General features: G+C 39.8%; 1 long non-coding RNA gene across 1 annotated transcript; it reads left to right on the top strand.

Moving 5' to 3' along the window:
• The first annotated feature begins 17361 nt into the window (after positions 1-17361).
• LOC117668423 (uncharacterized) lies at positions 17362-24975 on the top strand. Its single transcript, XR_004592282.3, has 3 exons — positions 17362-17605; positions 22118-22323; positions 24761-24975. It is a non-coding gene; the product is annotated as an uncharacterized LOC117668423 (long non-coding RNA).
• The last annotated feature ends 234 nt before the right edge of the window (positions 24976-25209 follow it).

Raw genomic sequence — 25209 nt, 5'->3', positions numbered from 1 at the left:
AGCTCCTTCCTCTTGGTGGGGGATCACACCAAGTTGTCAGCTAAGGTTTATAAACTCTAATCCTTAGAGTCTCAATTTGTATAATCTCAGGGGTCACCTAGAGTGGAAACCTAATTAGCTGCTCTGTATTCATGTTTCTCAGCAACGAAGTGAAGCCAAAATAGTTTGCAATTTAATCTAGCATTATTTTCTGTGGTGCAAAAATGTGGTTTTAGTTTTTACTTTACTTTTCTACTATTTTAGGTTTATTCCACTTACTTGTTTCTGAAAAATTCATCAAGCCTTTGGTTTACTGGCTTCATTCTGCCTATTCAGATACTTTGTTAGTCTTTTCTCATACATCCAACTGGTTGAGAAAAGTTTTTTTCCAGTGATGGCACCCAGCAAATGCCTAGCTCCTTGTACTAAAGATGATGCCCTTTCTTTTGCTGTCTTCTATCAATTGGGAAAGGGACGTGGTGGGTCAGTGGCTAAGACACTGAGCTTGTCGATCAGAAGGTCGGCAGTTCAGAGGTTCGAATCCCTAGTGCCGCGTAACAGGGTGAGCTCCCGTTACTTGTCCCAACTTCTGCCAACCTAGCAGTTCGAAAGCACATAAAAAATGCAAGTAGAAAAATAGGGACCACCTTTGGTGGGAAGGTAACAGCATTCCGTGAGCCTTTGGCATTTAGTCATGCCGGCCACATGACCACGGAGCCATCTTTGGACAGCACTGGCTCTTCAGCTTTGAAACGGAGATGAGCATTGCCCCCTAGAGTCAGGAGCGACTAGTACATATGTGCGAGGGGAACCTTTACCTTTAGCTACAAATGGGTAAAGACAAAGTTTTCACTTTTCACACATTTTTTGCTGTGAACTTTACTTTTATCACCTGACTTAAATTCTATTTTATCTGATTTTATTTTTTTTCTAAGCCTACATTGTCCAGGAAGAGAAAACCTACATTCAGATTTTTGTTTATTTGTAGCAAAAACTGAAATTCATAGAAATAGACCCACGTCTATTTCATCTTGCTTTGTTAAGAACTTTAGTGTTCATATTTTACAGAGAAAAAAGTAATACCCTGCAAGAGAATTTTATGGACTGTAAAACAGATGATTCATATTGGACCAATTTGTGTTCATCTGGGATAATGTAAGGAATAGAACTTTGATGTCTTTTATCCTCTGAGGGCATATCTCAAATACACATATATGGAAATAATCCAGATGTACAACTCTGGATCTTGTATTAAATGAGCCTTTGATATGTTTTTAATCATCTCATATTATGAAATATTTATTCCAGATAGATACTGTCCTCATGAAATAAACTGCAGATATCATGGATCTTGTATGTAGATCAGTTTAATTTGACAGCCTGTCCGTTATTTCCAAGTTAAACAACCTAGTGATGATTATATAATTGGTAAGTATACCTAACAGCAAATGTTATATTTCTGAATTTTTCAAATTTATGTCACTGACCAAACTGGACAAGAGAAAGATGTAACTTCTGACCCCTGTTGTGGTTCTCCTGTCACAATCCATTAGTGAATCTGCTTTTTTTTTTTTTAATTTTCAACATATTTATACCATCCTTTCTCAAGATTCAGGATGGCATACATAGTATAAAATAAAATGATCAGCTCCAATTCCATACAACCAATTAATTGGTTATAAATACTATGGTTCACCAAAAATCATTGCTAAGCATCATACCAGTTCTGGAGAACTGGTAGCAGAAATTTTGAGTAGTTCGGAGAACCGGTAAATAGCCACCTCTGACTGGCTGCCCCCATCTATTCTCTGCCTCCCGAGGCCCAGCTGATCAGGAGGAAATGGGGATTTTGCAGTAAACTTCCCCTGCCACGCCCACCAAGCCACAGCCATCAAGCCATGCCATGCTCACCAAGCCACACCCAGAACCACTACTAAAAAATTTTGAAACCCACCACTGATTTAGACATTATGGTTTTCACTGTCTTCCCAAATGTGAGTTGTTGTAATCTTCCCAATAATGTAATGTGTGCATTAATTCCCTTCTGTTAAGCATAATTCTAAATCCTGATAAATATAAATGGACTTGGATAATGATGATAGGAACTTCAAGAGAAGAGGCAAAGAATCTAAAAGAAAACAGGAGTTGGCTGGGGGAGGTCTTGGGAAGCCCAATGCCCACTGGCATCCAGAAACCTGCCTCAGGTCAGGAAGCCTCAGATGGCTAGGCCCATTGGAGTGCAGGCCTCTTCCCTCCATGCATAAACACACATCACTCCCAAGAGGCCTGAACCTTCTTTCTGACCCACCACACCTGTCTCCACTTACCTTTCCCTTTTTCTGCAGCTGCTGACAGGTGCAGCCAGCCAATGCGAGGCTCTACTAGAAAGCTAGTGAAAACCATCTTCCTCAAGGCTAGAGTGGCAATCTTTGTCAAGGTTGGCAGGAACACAAAATAAGCCAGAGAAATTCTGGTTCCTGGCTAGCCTTGAGAAAGATAATGGTTGAGGCAGATTATTATGGTTGAGGAACAGCAGGGAAATGTCTATGGAGATTCTCAGTTATCCAGGCCATGGTAGTCCCAAAGGTACTTTTTCAAGAGGCAACTGAACTTTCTGGTTTTTCTTTGAAGATCTTTTGCTTATCATCCAAGAAGCTTCTTCAGCTCTGAAGACCTTTCGCTTCTTATCCAAGAAGCTTCTTCAGAGCTGAAGAAGCTTCTTGGATGAGAAGCGAAAGGTCTTCAAAGAAAAACCAGAAAGTTCAGTTGCCTCTTGTAAAAGCACCTTTGGGACAACAAAGGGGAAAGCATCAATGAGAAAGTCTGTCAGGGATTATCACACATTTTGATTAAAAAAAATCAAGATAAGAGACACAATGGTGTGATCTGTTGCATTCTGTGGCTACCAGATTTTTTTTTTTAAAGCACACCTTGCAGACATCCCTGTGAGAGACGCTTTCTTAGCTATGTTGGCCACAAGGCCGGCAGAACTAATGATGCCACTCCTGTAATGTACTCTGACATAGGCTCTCCTTTCTGACTCTCTCTCCACAGATCTACAGCAAAGACTTCTGTATGTTGCTTAAAAACAAACAAAACATAAATTTTCCTGTACTTACAAACATCTCTATTTTGGAATTTCTAAAGGCTGAAGAGGAAATTTATCACGACTTTCATCCATATCATCATATTCACAACTATCTGATGCTAACCTTGGGTCTCCAGTATTGTTCCCATGTGCATCAATGGCCTTGTAGAGCAGACCTTTTGAATCTTGGCACTCACTAGACTTCCTGCCCAAAAACGCTACTTTAAAAAGTATTCAGTTATTTAATTTGAATGATTATTAAATAGGAAGTGGAATTTTTGCAATTCCAGCATCGTTTTTCTTTGCAAAGTTTCAGATCAGCCCTATGTTTTATTAGAAAAAAATTCAAACAATTGCAGTGCAATACTTTGTTTGGATATATGCGCACCTACTCAGGAAAAAAGAAAGCAGTTATAAAGTGGGTGGTAAGACATATCCTGTTATTAGAGGAGTTGTGGGGAGCAACTTCCTCATTATTGTTTGTTGTTAGTTATTTTATTTTATGTACACTGAGAGCATATGCACCAAGACAAATTACTTGTGTGTCCAATCACACTTGGCCAATAAAAATTCTATTCTATTCTATTCTTAGTTGCGACAATGTTCTTCCAGGCCTTCCTGTCCTCTACCATCCCCTGGAGTCCATTTAAGCTCACGCCGACTGCTTCAGTGACTCCATCCAACCACCTCATTCTCTGCCGTCCCCTTTTTCTTTTGCCCTCAATCTTTCCCAGCATTAGGCTCTTCTCCAGAGAGTCCTTCCTTCTCATTAGGTGGCCAAAGTATTTGAGTTTCATCTTCAGGATCTGGCCTTCTAAAGAGCAGTCAGGGTTGACTGCCAGATGTTCCTCCATAAAGGAGGATAACTATCTTCCTCTTTACAGCCAGATGCTCAGAGACTTAGAAAGATGGAAAAATCTCCAGCTATCGATTTTGGGAAGGGTGGCAACCATTAAGATGTGCGTGTTACCCAAATGGTTATTTCTATTCCAAACAGCCCCGGTAAGGTTGAATAAAGAGTTTTTTACAAATTTGGATAGGAGTATATCTAAATTTATCTGGCAGGGAAAGAGGCCGCAGATTAGACTTAAAATGTTACAAGAACCCAAAAATAGAGGAGGATTTGGACTCCCAAATTGGGAGCTCTATCACCAAGCAGCGAACTTGATTTGGGTGAAAGAATGGATGGTCCTACAAAAGAGACGACTTTTGACATTTGAGGGAGCCAGTCTTCAACATGGCTGGCACTATTTTCTATGGCCGGGAGCATCCGGCCGTCCTAGACACTTTGATGATCACTATTTACGTAGGACGCTTGGGTACACTTGGGAAAAGGTTAGAAGAAGAGTATATTCAAAAGTTCCATGTTGGATTTCGGCGCAGGAAGCTCAGGTTTACCCGACATTGTATAAAGGGGAGAAAACCTTGACGTATGAAGGTTTCTTGGATGTTCAGGGTAATCCGAAGTCACGAGAATTATTAACTCTTCAAGGATATAAGATAGACTGGTGGTCTTATTCTCAAATGCACTCCAGGTATAAAAAAGATTTACATAGTGATGGAATCTACCGTAAAAGACAAGAATTGGATAAGATCTTATTAGAAGGAGGGAAAGGGATATTATCTAAATGTTATGCATATTTATTGTCTCTGCAGATAGGACAGGATGTAGTGAAGGATTGTATGATAGCATGGGGGCGAAATTTTGGATATCCCCTTGACTTCCAGCAATGGGAACAGATTTGGTTGAAAAATATGAAATTAACCATGGCCTCCTCATATAAAGAAAACATATATAAAATGGTCTACCGGTGGCATCTCCCCCCGGCGAGATTAGCTAAAATGTTTCCCGGGACATCTGCCTGCTGTTGGAAGTGTGGTTACAGCAATGGAACCTATTTTCACCAATGGTGGACTTGCCCGCAGGCGGTTAAATATTGGAAAAAAATACGGCAATGGATTTTGGAAATTACACAGATTAATTTGGAATTAAGACCTGAGACTTTCCTATTGGGGGCAAAACCTTTGAATGTTAAATCAGATATATGGTTCTTGTTAACTCACATTATCACTGCAGCAAGATTAGCGTATGCGCAGGAGTGGAAAAATCAATACTTACCGATAGATTTGAAAATAATATATAAAATCAATGAGTGTGCGGAATCAGATAGATTAACTAGATTGATCAATGGTAAAAAAGATTCAGAATTTTATAACAGTTGGAAAGTATGGTACGATTGGGTCCAGAAAAGGTGGGATAGAATAGATATATGATGATGTATATATATATATGGTGGCAAATATGTATGTATAAAGGAATGATTTTATACTTATGGACAATGTAATCATATTATACCATGGTGGCAGGATTGTATATTTTATTTGTGTATTAGTGTATAGAATATATTAATAAAAATTATTAAAAAAAATAAAAAATAAAAAAAATAAAGAGCAGTCAGGGTTGATCTCCTCTAGGACTGACCGGGTGGATTGCCTTGCAGTCCAAGGGACTCACAGGAGTCTTCTCCAACACCATAGTTCAAAGGCCTCAATTCTTTGGCACTCAGCCTTCCTTATGGTCCAACTTTCACAGCCATAAATTGCAACTGGGAAACCATAGCCTTGACTATACACACTTTTGTTGACAGAGTGATGTCTCTGCTTTTTTTGTATGCTATCTAGATTTGCCATAGCTTTCCTCCCCAGGAGCAAGCGTCTTTTAATTTCTTGGCATTATTGTTTAGCAATGGTAATCTGCGACTGCCTGCACAATCCACAGCAGCCATTTTATGAAAGGACAAGCATGTCTGCTCTTTCATCTAACAAGGCGAGTTTCTTGCCACCTTCACAAAATCTTTGAAGCTTCTATTCAGTTGCTGTGTGAAGGTTTTTATTCTTGGATCATGGTCTAGTGTAATTTGGGAAATGGATGTGGTGGGGAAAGTTTTTTAAAAAGTCCATCCATGGAAATGAGGAAACAATTTGTGGCTGGTTCTTTTTAAACGATGGTTGCTTGAAGGTTGCTCAACAGTTTGGAATGCAAGAAGCAGTCCCAGTAGAATTGAGGCAGAGTACAAGAGTGGAGGTTAGGAGGCAAAAAAATAAATGTAATTGATTGTATGATTGGGTAGATCATCACCTACTTGCAACTATCAAGGCTTGCAACTATATGACTTGTAAAAATCAGGTGATAAAGAATTTTGAAGTGAATTCTGGACTACATATTCTACAGATTTACAAAACATGTAAACATGCCCACCACTTTAGGTGAAGTGATAGAGGCATGCAAGTGAGCAAACATTACAGATCTGATCCATCTAGTATAGAGTGGACTATGGCAGGTTGGCTGGCTCTTAGATGGTCCTAAACCTGGAACTGAAATGCCCTTTCATCCTATTTCAGGACTGGAGTTGGAATCTTCAGCATGAAATTAAGGTACTCAACCACTAAGCTTCATTCATTTTCCAGTGCAATAAATACAAATAACTGTATGTTGTAGCTCATAATGACTCTAGGTGTAATAGACCATGGGTTATGATCATACAAATTCTCCTAAGTGGGTGAAATCTATAGTTTAGGACATAGTGTAGCTCCTTTGTTCTAGACCAGTGTTTCTCAACTTCAATAACTTCAGGATGGGTGGACCTCAATCCCCAGAATTCCCCAGCTTGCATGCTGTTTAGGGAATTCTGGAAGATGAAATCCACACATCTTAAAGTTACTGAGGTTGAGACACTCTGCTCTAGACTAAATTGTCTATCTGCATTGTGCTGCAGATTCATCCTACATGCCACAATGATGTATTGTTGGAAGAATTATCCTTCTGGGTTCAGTTCCAAGTGGGGAAAAAGATACTGGAAACATGGAGACTGTTTGGAAAGATGGTTTAATGGTGGACAGGATCACATGGCTTCCTGAGCGCCTGAGTTCCTGAGCCGAAAAGGGCCTAGATGCTGAGAGTGCCTTGGTTTTATGCCCTCTCTGGGCCCCACCCTAGAGTTTCCTGTTCCTGTGTAAGAAATGCACTCTGATTGGTGGTCAGACTCCCGGGGGGGCGGGTGTCTTAGCTAACTTTGTAGACTGTCTTTCTCCCAGGTGCCATGTGGTGAGTTTCTGTTGCTAGATGGGTCCTATTATGTCCTGGAGGCCATGTCTTTTGTGTTGCGGATGAGCTGGCTCAGGCCTTAATGGCTCATTGACAAAGGTGGGGAGGGGGCTGAGTTTCTGCCTCCCTTTTAGGGGGAAATATTCTGATCTTTTAATATTTCCAAAAATATTTCATTTTTTAGGGGAGGGGTGGGTTTTAACTTCCTACAGTATGTAAAGAATAAGTATAGAGTAAGTCTCTGAATCATCTGAAGTAGTTAAATATTGTATCTATGAATACATTTACGCTTATCATAATATAGTAAATAGTCGACAATAGTCAAGTAGCCATTAAATTTCACTGCAAAGGGCTCCAATGGGGGGGGGGCTTACACAACCTATCATAATATAGATTTCAAGTCAACAAACAGGCTGTTTAGCATCAGAAAGTTGCAAGTTATGAGACTCATTCTAACCATTGGTGATTTAAACCATCTGAGTTACAGAAGTGTGCCAGGAAAGACTGGTTCCTACTAAAAGGAGCAGGTACTATACTCCTCCCTCTGAATAAGCTGAATGCAGACCATCAGAATGGATGGAATGGCGGAGGAGGCTAAACATGATTCCTTTAGAAACTACACTGGCACTCGCAATAATTGCTAACAGATTTCAGTTCACAGGTCTCCACTTTCTTTCCCCTTATGGTTCCTTCTTAATTTATCAGCATATTTTATGTTTGAGTTATTAGAAACTGCATCCTTCATTTATTGATTCTTGACAGTTACCAGCCAGCTTCTAATTGTTTCCAGCTCTGGAGATTTCAAAAGCAGTGATTTTCATTTTTGATACTTTAATCATTTCTGTATCTTTCTCTCCTTCCTAGTATCCTGCATTCATTCTTGGGCATAAGATTTTTGTTAAGCTCTAGGCATCTCAGCATGGCACTTTTCTTTCTCAGGAGAAGGTGGGCGGATTTTCTTGTAATACAGTGGCAAGGAGAACTAAGTGGGTGGGAAGGTGCTTCATTTTCTTCTTGCTTGTCAGCCATCCCACTTGGCTTTTAAAAATTGTTTACCTAGCCCCTAAATCAGTCTTCTAGATTGAAAGAACATTCTCTGCAAAAAAAAAAAGCAGGGATGAAATTATTGCCTTTTCAGCAAGAAATTAAATTACAATTTTTACTATCATTCACCTCAATTCAAGATCAAGAGCAGGAAAAGATTTAGGAGATTAATTTAGAATGCCACAATGATGCCAAAATCATGAGACTGTTGGAAAACAATTGTGAATAATTTCCAATTTGGTTTGAGCCCACCATATTCCCAGTCAATCCCTACATCCAGATTACAGCAAGCCCACATGGCACTGGGTTTCACTAGCAGAAATATAGCTTGATGTTGATATATTAAACGCCAGCAAAGATCAAAATCTATTAACTGGCAAAAAGGAGACAAAGGCATGCAAAAGCAAATCAGGAAGAAAGACATGAAGTATAAACAACATTATCTGTCTGTCTGTCTGTCTGTCTGTCTGTCTGTCTGTCTGTCATCCATCTATCTATCATCTATCTGTCTGTCTGTCTACCTACCTACCTATCTATCATCTATCTATCTATCTATCTATCTATCTATCTATCTATCTATCATCTATCTATCATCTATTTATCATCTATCTATATCAAAAGGCGCAGAATTTTTCAGAACCACTGGAAACAAGACTGTGATACATTTCATGGACAGATGAAAAGATTTTCCAGCCTTAATCCTCAACAGAATAGAATTGGAAAGTAGCACCACAAATAATCCCTTCTCTATACTGTACCATTCAAGAAACAATATGGTAGATGGGCATGATGTATCCAACAGAAACATGCATCACAACATCATAATGCAATGTGACATTTAATACTTGTGCCACTCTATTATTCCTAAGTGTGCTGTTTGTACTGCAACACAGCAGCATGCATTTCATTCTTGCACATGTCCATACCTAGCACTGCATATCTTTATTAATTTAAATAATTTATATGGCTGCCCATTTCACATCGGAGACTCAGGGTAGCATACCCATTATAAAAACATATCAACAGGGTTAGTCTAAGCCCTGACCCAAAAGTCTGGGAAAAGGCTTATTGGTTTATTATGGATCATCTAGATCACTGTGAAAGATGCTCACATCAGTGGTGGGTTGCCCCCGGTTCGGACCAGTTCTATAGAACCAGTAGTAAAACTGGTGGGAGGCTCTGCCCACTGACCCTGACGGTACATTTAATTTTTAGTTTTTGATATGTCAAACAGCCATTCAAGACACAATGATATTAAATTATTTACATGCTGGCTGGGGAATTGTGGGAGTATCTTAAAATTGATATGGCTGAGAAATACTGCCACAGGGAGTATTTGCCTTCTGTTAAAAGGCTACAGTACTTTGTGAACAGAACCACTCACCAGAGAGATGATGCCAGTAGGTTCCAAGTAATTTAAAGAATTCATCCCAACAAACACATGCAAAACCATAGTGATGTATATATATTTCCCAAAAAGCATTTCCCAAAAAGCATTTCCCAAAAGCGTTTTTCATGGGATCATGTTTTGGAAAGAAATACTTTAAATGCCATTATTTGATATAGTGTAATTGTGTCTTGAATGGTTCTTTGACCCATCAAAAGCAAATAAAAAGGTTTATAAAAGAAAGCACAAATTATTCATGATATTGGACACAAGGAAGAATTTTTTCTACTCCCTCAGATTTGTTGTAGGCTTTAAGAAGAATAAATGAAAAAAAAATGCCATCTTTTCCCCATCTTCGTCTAATTATACTAATATACAAACATGTAGGAATGTTGTAAAATTTCTGATGATACAGCATATGGAGAATATTTTCCTGAAATGTAGCTTGACTGAGAGGCTGAATCTTTCTTAAATAAATAGTATCAGGATCCTTTGGGGAACCTGCAAGTTCATTTTTTTAAAAAAGTGTTAAATGGTTTAAATATTCTCATGTTTCACACTTTTGGCATTCTGTTGTCAATTTAGAAGAAGAGAGACACAGGTCATGGATGATTGCTATCACTGGGATTAGAGCAGTTATTCTCAATTTTTAGGTGAGTGGAAACCAACTCCAAACTGGCTGGCAAGTTCTTGGAGTTGAAATCCACTCATCTTAAAGTTACTAAGGTTGAGAAACACTGGATTTCAGTGCAATATACAGTAAAGGAAACGAGTTTTTATTGATTAACCAGAAATTTGGCCACTCCACCCACAAATCTAGGAAATGTGCTAACATATGCCGTCATGTGAATATAACTACTGTTTTGTTTTGTCTTGTTTTTTAAATAGGCCAAATCCAGAAGGGTGATATCTTTATGTTCTAAAAAATATGTCATTCAAAGCATTGAGAAGGATGCTTAATAGAGCATAAAATGAGAGAATGGATGGGTTGCTTGTCATCAAGCTACAGGATCTTGGAGGGTATGTTGGTAAAAGAGGTGGTAGCATATAATTGTTCTTGCTTGAAACACAATTAGCCTAGCTAATATTGAAAGACAAATCCAGGCATTACAATAGGCATCTGGGGAACTCCTAGAAGTCAGTACCAAACCAATTCTGAACTGGTTCAAGAAAACTATATTGGTTTGTCTGTAAAATTACTTTTCCAGTTTTAATGATCCAATTGCTTTCGGCAGGGCCGGATTTAGATGAAAAGAGGCCCTAGGCTATTCCACTTATGAGGCCCTTTTACCTATAGTGAAAGTGTAATTTTAATTTTGCTAACAATTTGAATGTAGGCCCCTCTTGATCTTGAGGCCCTAGGCTGAAGCCTAGTTAGCCTATAGGAAAATCCGGCCCTGGCCCATATCCATGATGGTGAACATATGGCACGCGTGCCACAGGTGGCACATGGATTCATATCTGTGGGCATGCGAGCGTTGCCCTAGCTCAGCTCCAGTGCGCATGTGCACGCCGGCCAGCTGATTTTTGGGCCTTATAGGCCCATTGGAAGTCAGGAAACGGGCTGTTTCCGGCCTCCGGAGGGCCTCGGGGGGGGGTTCACCCTCCCCAGGCTCCAAGAAAGCCTCTGGAGCCTGGGGAGAGCAAAAACCGGGTCTTCCAGGCCCACCGTACCATCACGTGCCAAAAGCGGGGAAGTGAGGGGGGATCGTGCGTGCATGCATGGGGGGAGGGGTGCATTGAATTATGGATGTGGGCACACACACCCACAACCCCTCCATGCTCCCCCTGCTTTTGGCACACGATGGCAAAAGGTTAGCAATCACTGGCCTATATCAACAATGCTCTATCCTTCAACTATGCCAATAAGACTACAGTTGATAAAAATGGGATTAATTTTGAGTATAAGTTTACCAAGCGTATACACTGCACTAAACCACAATTGCTTAACCATATTAACACTAGATTAACATACAACTAAACCCATAAATATTATTTAAAAGCATAACGGTTTGTAAAACCATAATGAATGGCTTCAAACAACACATTAAATCAAAATCAAACCACATGATGACTTAGTTTGTTGTGCAGGAGATGCATAGGTAATCCTCAATTTATGACCATTCATTGAATATCTGTTTGAAGCAACAACAGCACTGAAAAAAATGATTTATAACCAGTGCTTGCACTTAACAATCATTGTAGCATTCATGGATCACATGACCAATTCAGGCACTAGGCAACGAGCATGTATTTATGATGGTTGCGGCATCCCAGGATCCCAGGATCAGCATTTGTGACCTTCCCAGGTGGCTTCTGACAAGCAAAGTCAATGTGGGAAGCTGGATTCGCTTAATTACTGCAGTGATTCACTTTAATGACCATGGCAAGAATGGTCATAAAATCAGGTGCAATTCACTTGATGATTGCATTGCTTAGCAATGGAAATTCTGGTCCCATTTCTGGTCTCTCAAGGACTACCTATAACCAGGCTTATAAAGGAAATAAATGTAGGAGGACATGAAGAATTTCCACATTTGGGACCCAAACATTCAAGACCTTAGGTCTTTAAGGAATCTAAAGTTTAATGATTGAAAGTAAGTACATTGTTCATACATTACATTGAGTAATATGTGAACTCAGTCACAGTCTTGATGTCATTGTTTATCACCCTTGCATCCTTATTTCCAATCTAACAGGAGCTTCAGCGTATTTTTTTTCCAGTTTTACGGAACCATCTAACATTTGGCAATTCTAAATAAAGCATACTGACTTGGTTAGTCAACAAATGCCTTGCTTTAAATTCTTCATCAAAACCTGGCAGTCAGAGTTAGCAGGATCTTGCTAAATATCTTCCTGGGTTATTCATAGTTGTTACAGTATAACACATAATGATAAATCTGATAACTGCTCCACTTTAAGAAACAGAGGTGCTCCTTTTTCAGGTTTGCATCTCACTGATCATCCAGAGACCAGAATAGAAAATTTCACACATTATTACAAATTGCACATAATAAAACAGCTCTCCAAAGGATGAACACATACAGCTGGTCCGTGTTTGAATGTTTAAAAAAATTGTTTTCAGATTGAACAGCACCTATGGCAATTATCAATAATTTTACCAACTTCCCTCAGTGACAAATCTCCTATGGTTTTCAACTAAACCCTAAAGATTGGCATCTTTATTTCAGAATAGTGTCACTGGTCAAAACTGCAAAATGTGCAGTATGTTATATGCAACACACACAAAAGAGACATGAGTCCTCAATCATGCATGCCTGGCCATGTTGACTTTTTTCATCCTCCAATTTCAAGAGTAATTGTATATTTATTTGTTAAAGTCGATCACATTGCAGGACAAAGAAATGTCAATATTCCATATACCACCAGACTTGACTATATATGCACAAATGGAGTTAAAGCTAATCATATCCTAAAGAATACCTGAAAGATACCAAACTGTTAAAATAGCCATCTGTTTTTAACCCATCTATCCAGGGGTGAAATGCTACCGGTTTGCACCGGTTCAGGCGAACCGGTAGTAATAAAAACTACTGGTAGTAAAAAAATACTGAACCGGTATTTTCAACGATCAGCTGTGCTGCGTAATTTATATTAGCTAGAAAGCAGGATTTCCTGCTTTCTAGCGAATCTAAATCACGCGACACAGCTGTTCCCCCCGCCTTGCTGTTCTACTTACCTTCCAATGGCTCCTTTTTCTACACGAAGCACGCGTTTGGTTCTCACTGTGCATGCGTGCGTACACAGCATGTGTTTGGTGCATACTGTGCATGCACATGCATGCAGTACGCATTTGGCACGCAGCACACATGTGTGGGCAGCGAACTGGTTGCAACCCACGGAGGATTTCGCCATCTACCTATCCCATCCATTCACCTATTCAGTTTATTTCCTGTATTGATTCAAGACAGTATTCAGGTTGACTAACATTTTTAAACAATCCAAGGACTTAAAGTATAAATTAAAATTAACTTTGATGAACTACTGAAAACCCATTCTTAAATTCTATGAGAACCAAAGCCAAATATAAATCCAGAAGGAGTGCAAATTCCCAAAACTAGAATGTGTGAGTTGGCTCTAAGAAGGTGCAAGCTGAATTCAACCTCTGAATGCCATGCTGAGAGTAGGATCTGGGGCCAGGACAAAGATATGGCGAACATATCATTTACGTTTAACTAGCATTAATTATAGTTAATGCATTTGACTCCAGTCAGGTATTTAATCATTTGTTTCTTTCCTTACATACAATAATAATTGAAAAGGCCTTTGAAGGCAACACCTGAAGCTTTTCTGGGTCATAAGAAGGTCACATGCAGGGCTTGTGAGTGTGTATTTCTGCTTAAAAGAATAAAGCTATTTAAACATGAGACATAAGAAGATTCAACCAACCTTACATTTAAAATATTAATAGCACGAGTAGTTATCAGTTTATTATTATAGAAAATAGGTAGGTTATCTACTTAGACTTAGGAATTGTTATATTCTTATTCTATATTCTAAGACTCAGTTATGAAGTATCATTTATATTGCCAAGAGTTTTGAAACCTGAAAAAAATTGTCTTGCTATCTGAATTCACATCTGTTACAAAAATCTGCTTTTCCAGGTGTTATTACTGTGGAAACAAGATGCCAGGAGACCAAGAAAGGGTTCCAAGGCTCAAGATCGATGCCTAAAATTAGTTAATAAAATTATTTTTTAGGTCCTTCATGTTATTTTCATGCTAAGCTCTGCATTTGTTTAAGTACTTTCATGCACCACTTGATCTCCTGAAAGCAAAAGCAGTGTGGGTTTGCAACAGAAGAAAACTGAACTGTAGGTCACCTGTACTCTTGTGTATAATCTTGTGAGTATTACAGTTCACAAAGCATAAAAAGAATCTGGGACCTAGTGCTGAATTTTGTATATGAACAGTTTTGGGCTATTAAAGGTTTAATTAAAGTTTACAGTGTTTGTTTTTCTTATGATGATAAAGATTGGCTTGTGGATAGATGGGCAGGACATGGTGGTTAATGTGTTAGATGAGGACCATGGAAATCAAGGATTGAGTTCATCCTCAGCTAAGAAGCTCATCGGTTAACTAGTATAGAGTATGAAGAAGAAGGAGAAGGAGAAGGAGACGAAGAAGAAGGAGAAGGAGAAGGAGAGGGAGAGGGAGAGGGAGAAGGAGAAGGAGAAGGAGAAGGAGAAGGAGAAGGAGAAGGAGAAGGAGAAGGAGAAGGAGAAAGAAGCCAGAGTTTTGTTCATGCTTCCTCAATCAAGTGGGGTCTTTTCAGGGTCCTGACAATTTTTTTTACTGTTTGTATTGATGAGTATGCAGTTATGCACTTGCCTTAAAAATCAGCAGATCTTGTCCTGTCCCCTCTCTTCCTTTCCAAGGCTATCTAAAGAAATGAGGGTGTCTAGATGACAGCAACTTTCCTCTCTTTAAACATAGAAAAAGGGAAAAAATGTGCCATGGTATTGGCATGTAGCCAGGGAGATGGAAGAATGAAGAAGGACACTGTTTCTGAATAATGGATAATTATTATGGATAAATAATGGAAGAAGAGGGGTGCCAAGAAAGGCTAGGTTGGGAAGAGAAACATGAGGTAGATTGCTCAAAAATCCAGGGATCAAGAAATCTTATTGCCTACCTAGGTGCAAACCCTTATATTTCTCACATGGAACAGCTTTTTCTTAGATAAGGCTCAGTGTTCAAGCTTATCAAGATCCTTTTTTTTTTTTTTTGCTTTAATTTATATGCCGCCCTTCTCTGGAGACTCAGGGCAGCTTACAATGCGTTAAGCAATAGCCTTCATACTTTTGTATATTTATACAAAGTCAGCTTATTGCCCCCACAATCTGGCTCCTCATTTTACTTACCTTTGAAAGGATGGAAGGCTGAGTCAACCTTGAGCTTGGTGAGATTTGAACTTGCAGTAATTGCAAGCAGCAGATGTTAATAACAGTGCTTTAGTCCACTGTACTACAGGCTCTTGAATGTTGAGTCTGTCCTCTGGGATGTTAGCAATCTCCTCACCCACTTTGAGTGATCTCAAATTTTGTGAGCATTCCTATTCTCTCATCTAAGACATTCTATAATTCTTTGGGGATGGTGAGGCTGATGTGTGTGTGTATGTGTGTGCGTGTGCACACGCACATGCAGATGTGCGTGCAAGTGTGTTTTAACTATGAGCTACCCATAGTCACAGCTGTGAGATGGGCAGCTAAATTAAACAAACAAATAATGAATAACCCCAGAAAAACTAGGTAATGTTGAAGCTAAGCATGTTTTGCAAATAGTATGAGTACAGCTACTAGCTCTTTACTTAGTCTGATTAAACATACACATAAAGAATTTTATGTATGGTCAGAAAACCTCACCAAATAAACAAAGAAGAGGCCATGCATTGCAGAAAGCACATTTTTATTTTATAAACTAAAGTCCCATTTGTTATCTCTCTCTATTTCAGGCATTGGAAAATGGGCATCTAAGAATCCAACTCTTCTCATTTCAATATGTCAGCTTACATATTTCTGATGAATTTTCTTCCTCTGAATTCTCCCACCATTAGGAGGAAATATTTTGTGCCTTTATTAAGATTTGAGGCCTTGTCTATATAAACAACGGATTTCTCCCATGACTGAGCAAACCTTAGTACATCATCTTTCCTACATGTTGAAGGAAAGGACTAAGGAGAGAAAAAGATCTGACCAATAATTTGTGGAGATGACCCGATAATGGTTTTATGAAATGGCTTCTCCTTGAAGTCTGCTTCTCAGAATCTTTTCGCTGTTTCTTCAGTCCATTAAGTAAGGATGAGGAGTTTATGTAAACAAGGCTGCTTCGGGCATGCCCTTTCTTTGGTGGGGTATTTAACACTGAACTTTTTGAATAAACACTGCTGCTGGAAGAATTATTTCTCCGTTTTGTAGGAGCCGGATGTTTTTCTGTAGATATGTTTCACCACTGTGGCATCTCACAGTGGATAACAAGAGAGGCAATTGGGTTCATTTTTTTTATTCTAGCAGCCATATTGAATATCCAAGAATTAAGAAAATACACCAAACTCTTCTGTATCAAAACCAAAATGCTACTGGCATTCATCGTTGTTGTTGTTGTTTTCCTCTGGAAAGAAGGTTGCACATCCTTGAAGTTCTAATTGCATCAGAATGACCAATTTATGATGGGTAAAATGGGTAAGAAATTATTTTTGTCCATTGTGTATAGACTTCAGTTAGAAGTTAAATCAGGGGTGAAATCCAGCAGGTTCTGACAGGTTCTGGAGAACCGGTAGAAGACATTTTGAGTAGTTCGGAGAACCGGAAAATACCATCTCTGGCTGGCCCCAGAGTGGGGTAGGAATGGAGATTTTGCAGTATCCTTCCCCCAGGAGTGGGGAGGGAATAGGAATTTTGCAGTATCCTTCCTCTGCTACGCCCACCAAGCCATGCCCAAAGAACTGGTAGTAAAAAAATTTGGATTTCACCACTGAGTTAAGTATTAGGCAGATGGTCAAGCACAACTTTCTCTGATTTCTAGTTTTCTATATGCAGGGGCTATTTCATGGCAGAATATTTAATCATGTCAACAAGCAGGGTGAAATACTGTAGGATAATTGGCATCTATTCTTTATGAAAACTAAGCCTTAATGAGGGTTACAAGTAGTCCTCAGGTTATGATGACAATTAAGGAATGAGGTCATAAAGCACAATGTCACATGACTGCATGGCTTAGTGACAGCAATCCCAGAAGTCCTGGTAGCCATTGAAACCCCAAAACCATGTGTCTTGTTTAGTGGGAAATGGCAGGAATCCCAGGCAAAGAGCATTGGAGCTGAGTACCTGATGGGTGTTATGGCAGGTGCTACCAGTGGTGGGTTGCCCCTGGTTCGCACCGGTTCTATAGAACTGGTAGTAAAACCGGCAGGAGGCTCCACCCACCGACCCCGATGTCATCAAAATGCTTCTGCGTGGTCCCGCTGCGAACCAGTAGTAAAGGTAAGTAAAACCCACCCCTGGGTGCTACTGAAGCACAGGCAGCCTGACAGGATGGGGTTACAGAGCACAGGCAGCCTGCAAGGGGGTGCACACTATAGTGTGTGGGTGATAGTGTTGACGCACTGTTTAAAATCCCTGGGATCCCATACTCCATAGCTGGGTTCCTTCAGAGAAAGGGGGATTGGAGAGACTTATGGAAACAATTTACAACCTTCCCTGCCAGCTTTCCCGTTGATTTTGCTTGTGAGAAGCCAGCAGGAAAGGCTATAAATGATGATCATGTGACCATGGGATGCTGTAACCACTGTTAGTGTGAACCAATTGCCAAGAATTTTGAGGACCAGCATCAGTGGTGGCGCAGTGGTTAGAATAAAGTATTGCAAGCTAATTCTGCCGACTGCCAGCAGTTCAATTCTTACAGGCTCAAGGTTGACTCGGCCTTCCATCCTTCTTAGGTTTGCAAAATTGTGGATTTTGTCCGGCGCAATATCTTGATTCTGTAAACTGCTTGGGGGCGGGGGATATAAAGCACTGTGAAGTCTTTTATATAAGTCTAAGTGCTATTGCTATCATAACCTTGAACAATTGTTGAACAAGTAATCACAACTCAAAAACTACCTGAACTCTATTTGGGCTGGGGGTGAAGGGAGGGAAACTGGAAACCATTTGATGGTGGCAAAAAGATACAGAAAATTCTAACTCTGCTGTGTAGAGATTACTCAATTTTTTTGCAACTCAGATATGATAGCTCTACTATAGAAGGCACATAAATACACTCACACAGAGGGGTGGGTGGGAGAGAGCATGCAAAGTATTCTTGATGAGTATTACCATATTCAGACTGGAAAAGCAAAACAAAGCAATCCCCCAAAAGGTTACCATTAATGAAGCATTAATGAGTCAACAAGCATGTTAGCCATTTCCAACTTGTAGAATAAATGGAAATTTTATTTTGGGGATTGGAGTATGAAGCCTGAAGATTTTATTTCATCTAAAGTCTTGATTCTGACTTTTAATGACCCTGCAAGTTCTTCTCTTTCCTGCTCTCACTTTCCACTTCTCTGATGTAAAACAAAAGTACAGATGGGTCTTATAACTTCAACCCAAGATTGACTTTGTGAATGACTGGACCACAGAAGTGAGAAGCAAAGCCAAATGCTTCTATCTTACAATTCCTCCAGAGGCAAATCTCTGACAGAGTTATGGTGGGTGCCCCAAACTAACCTTGTAAGTGATAGCATCAATCAAGCACAAGTTTCCACATTATAACTGAAGGGAAACAAAAGATTAGGAAGATTCTTTGGGGTGTACTAATGAATAAGTCAGTGAAAATTTCAAGACATTTTTGCCAGTGGAAAATTCCTAGCCTATAATGCAAACCGAGACACTTAATCAAGGGAAAACAAGACAAATTCATGAGAGACCATCTTTTGCCCCAGAAAGATAGTTTACAGGACTTTATTTTGTTTAATCTAGTCTAGATAGCTTATAAGTAAGTTTATAGACTGCAACTTTCCCCCATTGCTACATATTTGTTTCCACTTTTTGACTCTCAGTTATAAAGGATGAATCAATGAAGGGTGATTATATTTTAAGTATAAACTCATGGAGACATTTGGCAGCCTAGAATCAAAATTCTAGATTTACAAGACTGTTCAATAGCAAGGTAAAAATCAATGGAAAGTGATAAATTTCCTTGCCTTGAAAAATTTAGATCAGCTATTTTCTTATGACACTGTAGATCCAGAAGACACAAGTTCTAATGTACGTGGACTGATTCTCTCTCATTCTTTACTCAATTACCTCTTCAAATCATATGTTTCTGTAAGGCAGATTGCTTGCCTTAATCGCCAATTGTAATGAAATTATTTTTAAAAAATGAACAAGGAAGCAAAAGAAATTAGGAATTTCCTGGAAGGATCGTGTTTGGCAGAATTTGTCTCCCCAGAGATATTGAAGTAAATGTAGTTGCCCATTATTCATGGCACCTGAGCCAATACATGACTTCACCCAGCAGTTTCATGTAGATGTTAAATAGGAGTGGGAAGAATGTTGAGCCCAGAGGCATCTTTGGCAAACAAAGGCCTAGATCTGGGCCTCTCCAATCCACTCCAACAGGAAGAAATCCTTATTCCTAGCGCCTAAGTTAGGACAAAGAAAAAAAATGACTGATGTTATTGAAGGCTTCTGAGAGATCAAGGAGGACTTGGATAGATATGCTATCCCTGACCTGTATCTAACTGAAAAGGGTTCAGAAAACCTGTTTCCTCCAAGATCTTTGGAGCTGCAAGACTACCACATTTCTAAAAAGAAAGGTTGGAGACTGGAGAAAATTTTCTAGTACCAATGAATCTGGCAATGGCTTCTTGAGGAGAAGGCAAACCATAACTTCATTTAAAGAGATCAGAACCATCCTCTCCTACTACAAGCACTCACTACGACTTGAATCCAACTACACTATATATAAACTCCAAGAAGCCTTGACCCACCAGGAAGGACATGAGTCTAAAACACAAGGACTCAAAGCCCCAAGGACCCTGTGCATTTGATGAAGACCAAGAGGCTCAAATTTTTCAAAAAAAAAAAAAAACCTGGGTAAAAGTGTGCCTTAATCAATTCCACAGGATCTGACAGCCAGAATCCAACTCTGGATAAAACCCAATGACTTCATCCATCTCATTCTAAAACAGCCCTCAGAGCAACCCTGCAAGGAGTGGTAGCTGAATACTTACAGACACGATTAGAACAGAGGAATCAGCACCACTCCTGACTAACCAAATTTATTAAAAGACAAAAGCTTTCCTAAACTGCAGCTCACTTCATCAAAATGAGAAACTGGATTGATGCTGGATTAAATTGAAATGAGATGGAGGAAGGGAGGGAGGGGAGGACAGGTTGATTGTGGAGATGTGGGTTATACAGAATATGGAAAAGATTACAAATATCTTATCAATTAACAATTTCAATGTGTTTAAAAACCCAACATTGTTTCCCAAACCTTTCCAACACAATGATTCACAGTCCAGTTCCAATTGCCACTCTGTCCTTTGGAAATAATAGTGAAAAACACCATAAGAGCTACAACATTTGAGGCAAATTCTTATCTCTCCCTGTCGCATGTTCACTGTGCCAGCTGAACAAGATTACTGGTACTTCTTCTTTTGACTTGTCGCACAGCAGCCACAAGATCAATTCACTTGCATGATGACTGATCTGCTTCTGTTCTTGCTCAATCTCTGGGTGTGTGCAAATCTTCTAACATGTTGAGCGTTTCCAGGTACCCATCACTATTGCTGTACACAGAGTGGCCATCACCTCATCACTATCATCATTGTTGCCACCAAAATGCAGGCACAGTCAGCTTGGAATGGGACAACTCATTGTGGCCAGCTCACTGCCTTCAGCTTGCCTTAGCCAACTCACCTCTGCCAAGTCATTGCAGGACAACTCAATGTAGACAATTCACTGTGGGCCAGGAAGAGAGCTGAGTGGGCAGGCAAATGAGCGGGTGGGCAGAGTGTAGAATGGCAGCAGCCAGGAGATTCTCATTTTCACACACTCTCATCACTGTCACCGCCACCATGCCAAGCTCCGGGCTGTTCAGAGTTCAGGCTGTTTGATGGCAGCAGAGGATGCTGGGAAGGCAGGAGTGGCCAGGCACATCCAATTTTCACACCCTCCACTGCCACTGCCGCAGCAGCAGCAGGATGTGTGAAAATAGGAAGCACCCAGCCACTGCCCTCACCCTCTGCATTCTAGCCATCCACTTGCCCACCTGGCTCTTCCTCTGGTGGGAAGCTTCAGCCACTGCTGCTGCCCACCTGCTTGCTTACCCATCCACGTGGCTTTCCTTCTGGCTGCCCACAATGAGCTGTCCCCATGGTGAATTGGCCGTATTGAGTTGTCCTGTGATGATTTGGCAATGGTTAGTTGGCAGAGGCAACTTGGCAGTGGTGAGCTGGCCTGGTGGCATGTTCTGGTGGCACCGAGCTGGCCATACTGAATTATCCTAGACCCTACTAGGGTCGCCCCTTCTTCTTCTGCTAATCATCCCAGCATGACTGACTTTTTGAGTGAGGCAACTCGCATGACATGGCCAAAGTAGCCTTTGTTTCGCAATCTTAACTTCAAGTGATATTTTCAGTAGCCATCATTTCATTTCACCAGTAGTTTAAACTAATGAGGCTAATGAAACCTCATCAAATTTGCTTCATTATTTACTATTACCTTGCATCAGAACTCTGCCTGGCTTTGTTGAGCTGAAATTTTGAGCAATGTTGATACCTATGTGTGCATGTCGCTTTTTTTAAAAAAAATCTAATTAGGAACATAGAAAGCTGATTAAGTATAGTATCTGCCAAGAGACACTCCAGAGAAAGCATTCTTCAAATAATTGTTTTTATTTTTGGTTTTGCTTTGTTATTTTGTTTTTTGTTTTTGGAGGAGAAAATTATCATGAGCCGCACAAGAAATACAGAGGAATATTCCACAGTGTGTTTCTTTTTTTCACAGAGAGTACCTCTAAAGAAAATCTTCTCTAAGAAGTTTCATCTCCATTTAATGATGGGTCCAGCTTTGAAACCAATGTACCTTCTCTGAGCTCAATACTTTGACTTCATTCCATAGGCAACCCGTGGGCTTCAGCTGTTGATGACCTTGCTTCTGAAAGAAGTTCTTTGACACTCAAAACATTGTAGATACCTCACATGAAGAATAAGGTAGAGGTAGAAGAACTGACAGAGGTTATAATGAGGCCCAATTATCATTTAGTGTTAATTTTGAACTTGAGTGATTGTGGATAGATTAGTGGTCCCTACACATCTAGGGGGGTACAAGATCAGAAAATGCTGTTTTATCTTAACCTGGTGACTGGCACATGAACAGGTTCCCAGACAGTATGATAATGAAAACTGACAGCAGCTACTATTACAAATTATAGAACAATGGAAAGGGAATCTGTAGGGCCTTGGTCAGCTGCTCAAGCATGACAAGTCAATCAGAAAGAGAAAAAGAAAAGCAGCCTGGTTGCAAAATTCTCCACAGTCTGGTATAAGAGCACCATGGTGTTCTGGAGGCATAATTATTCTGAAAGGAAGAAAGGCTTGGAGGTGAGATGTTGACTTTGAGTTCCCAGCATTAAGAAAATGGCTCACAGTTTTGGAATCTCTGAAGTTTTGCTATTCAAAATGTTGGGCAGTCTAACTTGCTTGTGTGAGAATGATTGTGATGTGGGGGGGGAGGAGGGGTCGAGGGGAGGAAAGGAGCAGTAACAATACCCCATGTGATAGTAACCTTGAAGTACACTCTTGATAACTCTATTGTTCCCACTAACACAATCTATTGATCAGCTCCCCAGATCAGTGGATAAACATAAACTCATTCCCTTCTGATTCCTGCCCCCTACTTGTCTTCCTTTTGGTATACCGTATTTTGGTATAAGATGCACCTTTTTCCCACAAAAAAGAGGCTAAAAATCTGGGTGTGTCTTATACTCCAAATTAGCCCCGCCCAGCTTCTCAAACGGAGGTTTCAGAGGCTGAAAAAAGCATCAGAAAAGAAGCTTCAGAAAAGAAGCCTCCAAACAGAGCTTCAGAAAAGAAGCCCCCAAACAAAGCTTCAGAGGCTTTTTTTCTGAAGCTCTGTTTCGGAGGCTTTCAGAGGCAGAAAAAAAGTTTTTTTCTAAAATGGAGTTTCAGAAGTTTCAGAGGCAGAAAAAAAAGCAAAAAAAAAAAAAAAAAGCAAGGCACAGAGCTCACAACCAAGGAACCTGTTGCTAAAATTCACCTCTGGGAACAGCTGCCAATCAGCTTTTTTCTTAGTTTCCTCCCCAAAAACTAAGGTGCGTCTTATACTCCGGTGCGTTTTATAATCCGAAAAATACGGTAGTTTGCTTTCAAGCACAAAGCAAATAGGTTTGCTGGATCACACAGGTTTAAACCACATGTACAAGGTGAAAATATGTGATTGTGAGTGATATGCTGACAGTTTTGAGCCTGTACTTGTATCCACCCTAAAGAGTGCTATTACATCTGTTATGCATTTAAAAAAACCTTTTTACTTGAATTTCTGGAAATATTTGAGGGGTTGAACAGTTTCAGTTTGCCTACATTTCCATATGTTAGAAAGAGCTTTAAGGGGAAAATAAGAATGTTGAGATGTCCTTTCAGACATTTTAAATGGGAAAGGAAAAATCCAGATATTTTCTACCTGATACACATGAATCGTCCCCAAGAACAGTAAGTGTAATGGTGATTTTTCCTGCTAAAACATCTGAAATAGAAAATACAAAAAGGGTTCTTGTTATTTAACATAATCATCATTACCATTAATGCCTAAAGAAAAAGGATGACAATTTAAGAGATTAATTCTTAGGACTAAACTGCACATGATATTAAGAATCATACTTGTACTCAAAATGTTGGTTTTTAACATATGTAAGCAATAGCATAATATGCATTTGCACCAGGGGTGGGTTCTAAATTTTTTTACTACCGGATCTGTGGGCATGGCTTATTTTGTGGGTGTGGCTTGGAGGTCATGTGACTAGGTGGGCGTGGCTAGCTGGTCAGAGTCATTTCTGGAAGGTCCTCACACTTACGACCAGTCCTCGCACTTACGACCCGACTCATTTGTTTGGTTTTTAACACTGATCAGCTGTAGGACGGCCCTTTGAAGGCCCGTGGCAAGAGTTTAAACAGGTTTTTTCCCTCTAGTCATCAGCTGGGACTCAGGAGGCAGCAATAGATTGGGGGTGGGACCAAATAAAAGGTAAGAATAACGTGGGGGGTGGGGGGGTGGGAGGGCAGGGGGGAGAACCGGTTCGGTGACGTCATATCGTCACCGCTACCGGCTCGGCCGAACCGGACCGAACCGGGAGGAACCCACCACTGATTTGCACATTATGTAGCAGGGATTTTGTTTTATGCTGAAGGCTTTTTTAAAAAATATATTCCAATTTGTTAACAGAATTGGGGCCATTGGGAAACATCCACTTGACTGTTTCTTCTACTAAGTTTTTCTATTCAGTCTTTAAAGATTTTGAATTCATTTCAGTCATTTCTAAATGAAATCATTAACGTTTAATTGTTAAAAACATAATAGTGATCCTCCTTCTTTGTAGTCTTAGCACATTGGTTCTTGTCTTATTATTTTCAGATTCTTCCAGTTGACATGGATCATGAATTATTATTACAGAGTGTTGTCAAAAATGTACATTTTGTGGCCGTGTATGTATGAATGACTAACAGAAAAATTCTACAGATACATCTAAACAGAAGTAAGTCCAATTGAGTTCAGGTGGGTTTATTCTTGGGTAAATGGATAATCACTTGTCATCTAAAATCAATAAACAACAATAGCACTTAGACTCATATACCGCTTCCTTATTTATCTCGAATATTTAAAATTACCTTGAACAAGGATAACCAGTGGAAATCAAGCAGCTATTTTTTTGCTTTGAGAAATGATATTGCTTCTTTAACATACAATAAAACTGATTTCTCCAATATTTAAGCTTCTAGCGAAACACTGACTATATAAGCTTCAGACCCTGAATTAAAGATTAGGTTTCCCTTCAGTTAAGCATTTCCAGACACTTTATCTGG

This window comes from Pantherophis guttatus, chromosome 3, assembly GCF_059756535.1.
Source record: "Pantherophis guttatus breed Tessera chromosome 3, ASM5975653v1, whole genome shotgun sequence".
NCBI classification, from domain to species: domain Eukaryota; kingdom Metazoa; phylum Chordata; class Lepidosauria; order Squamata; family Colubridae; genus Pantherophis; species Pantherophis guttatus.
The sequence above is the reverse complement of the archived record's forward strand: the minus strand, read 5'-3'. Positions and strand labels throughout refer to the sequence as shown.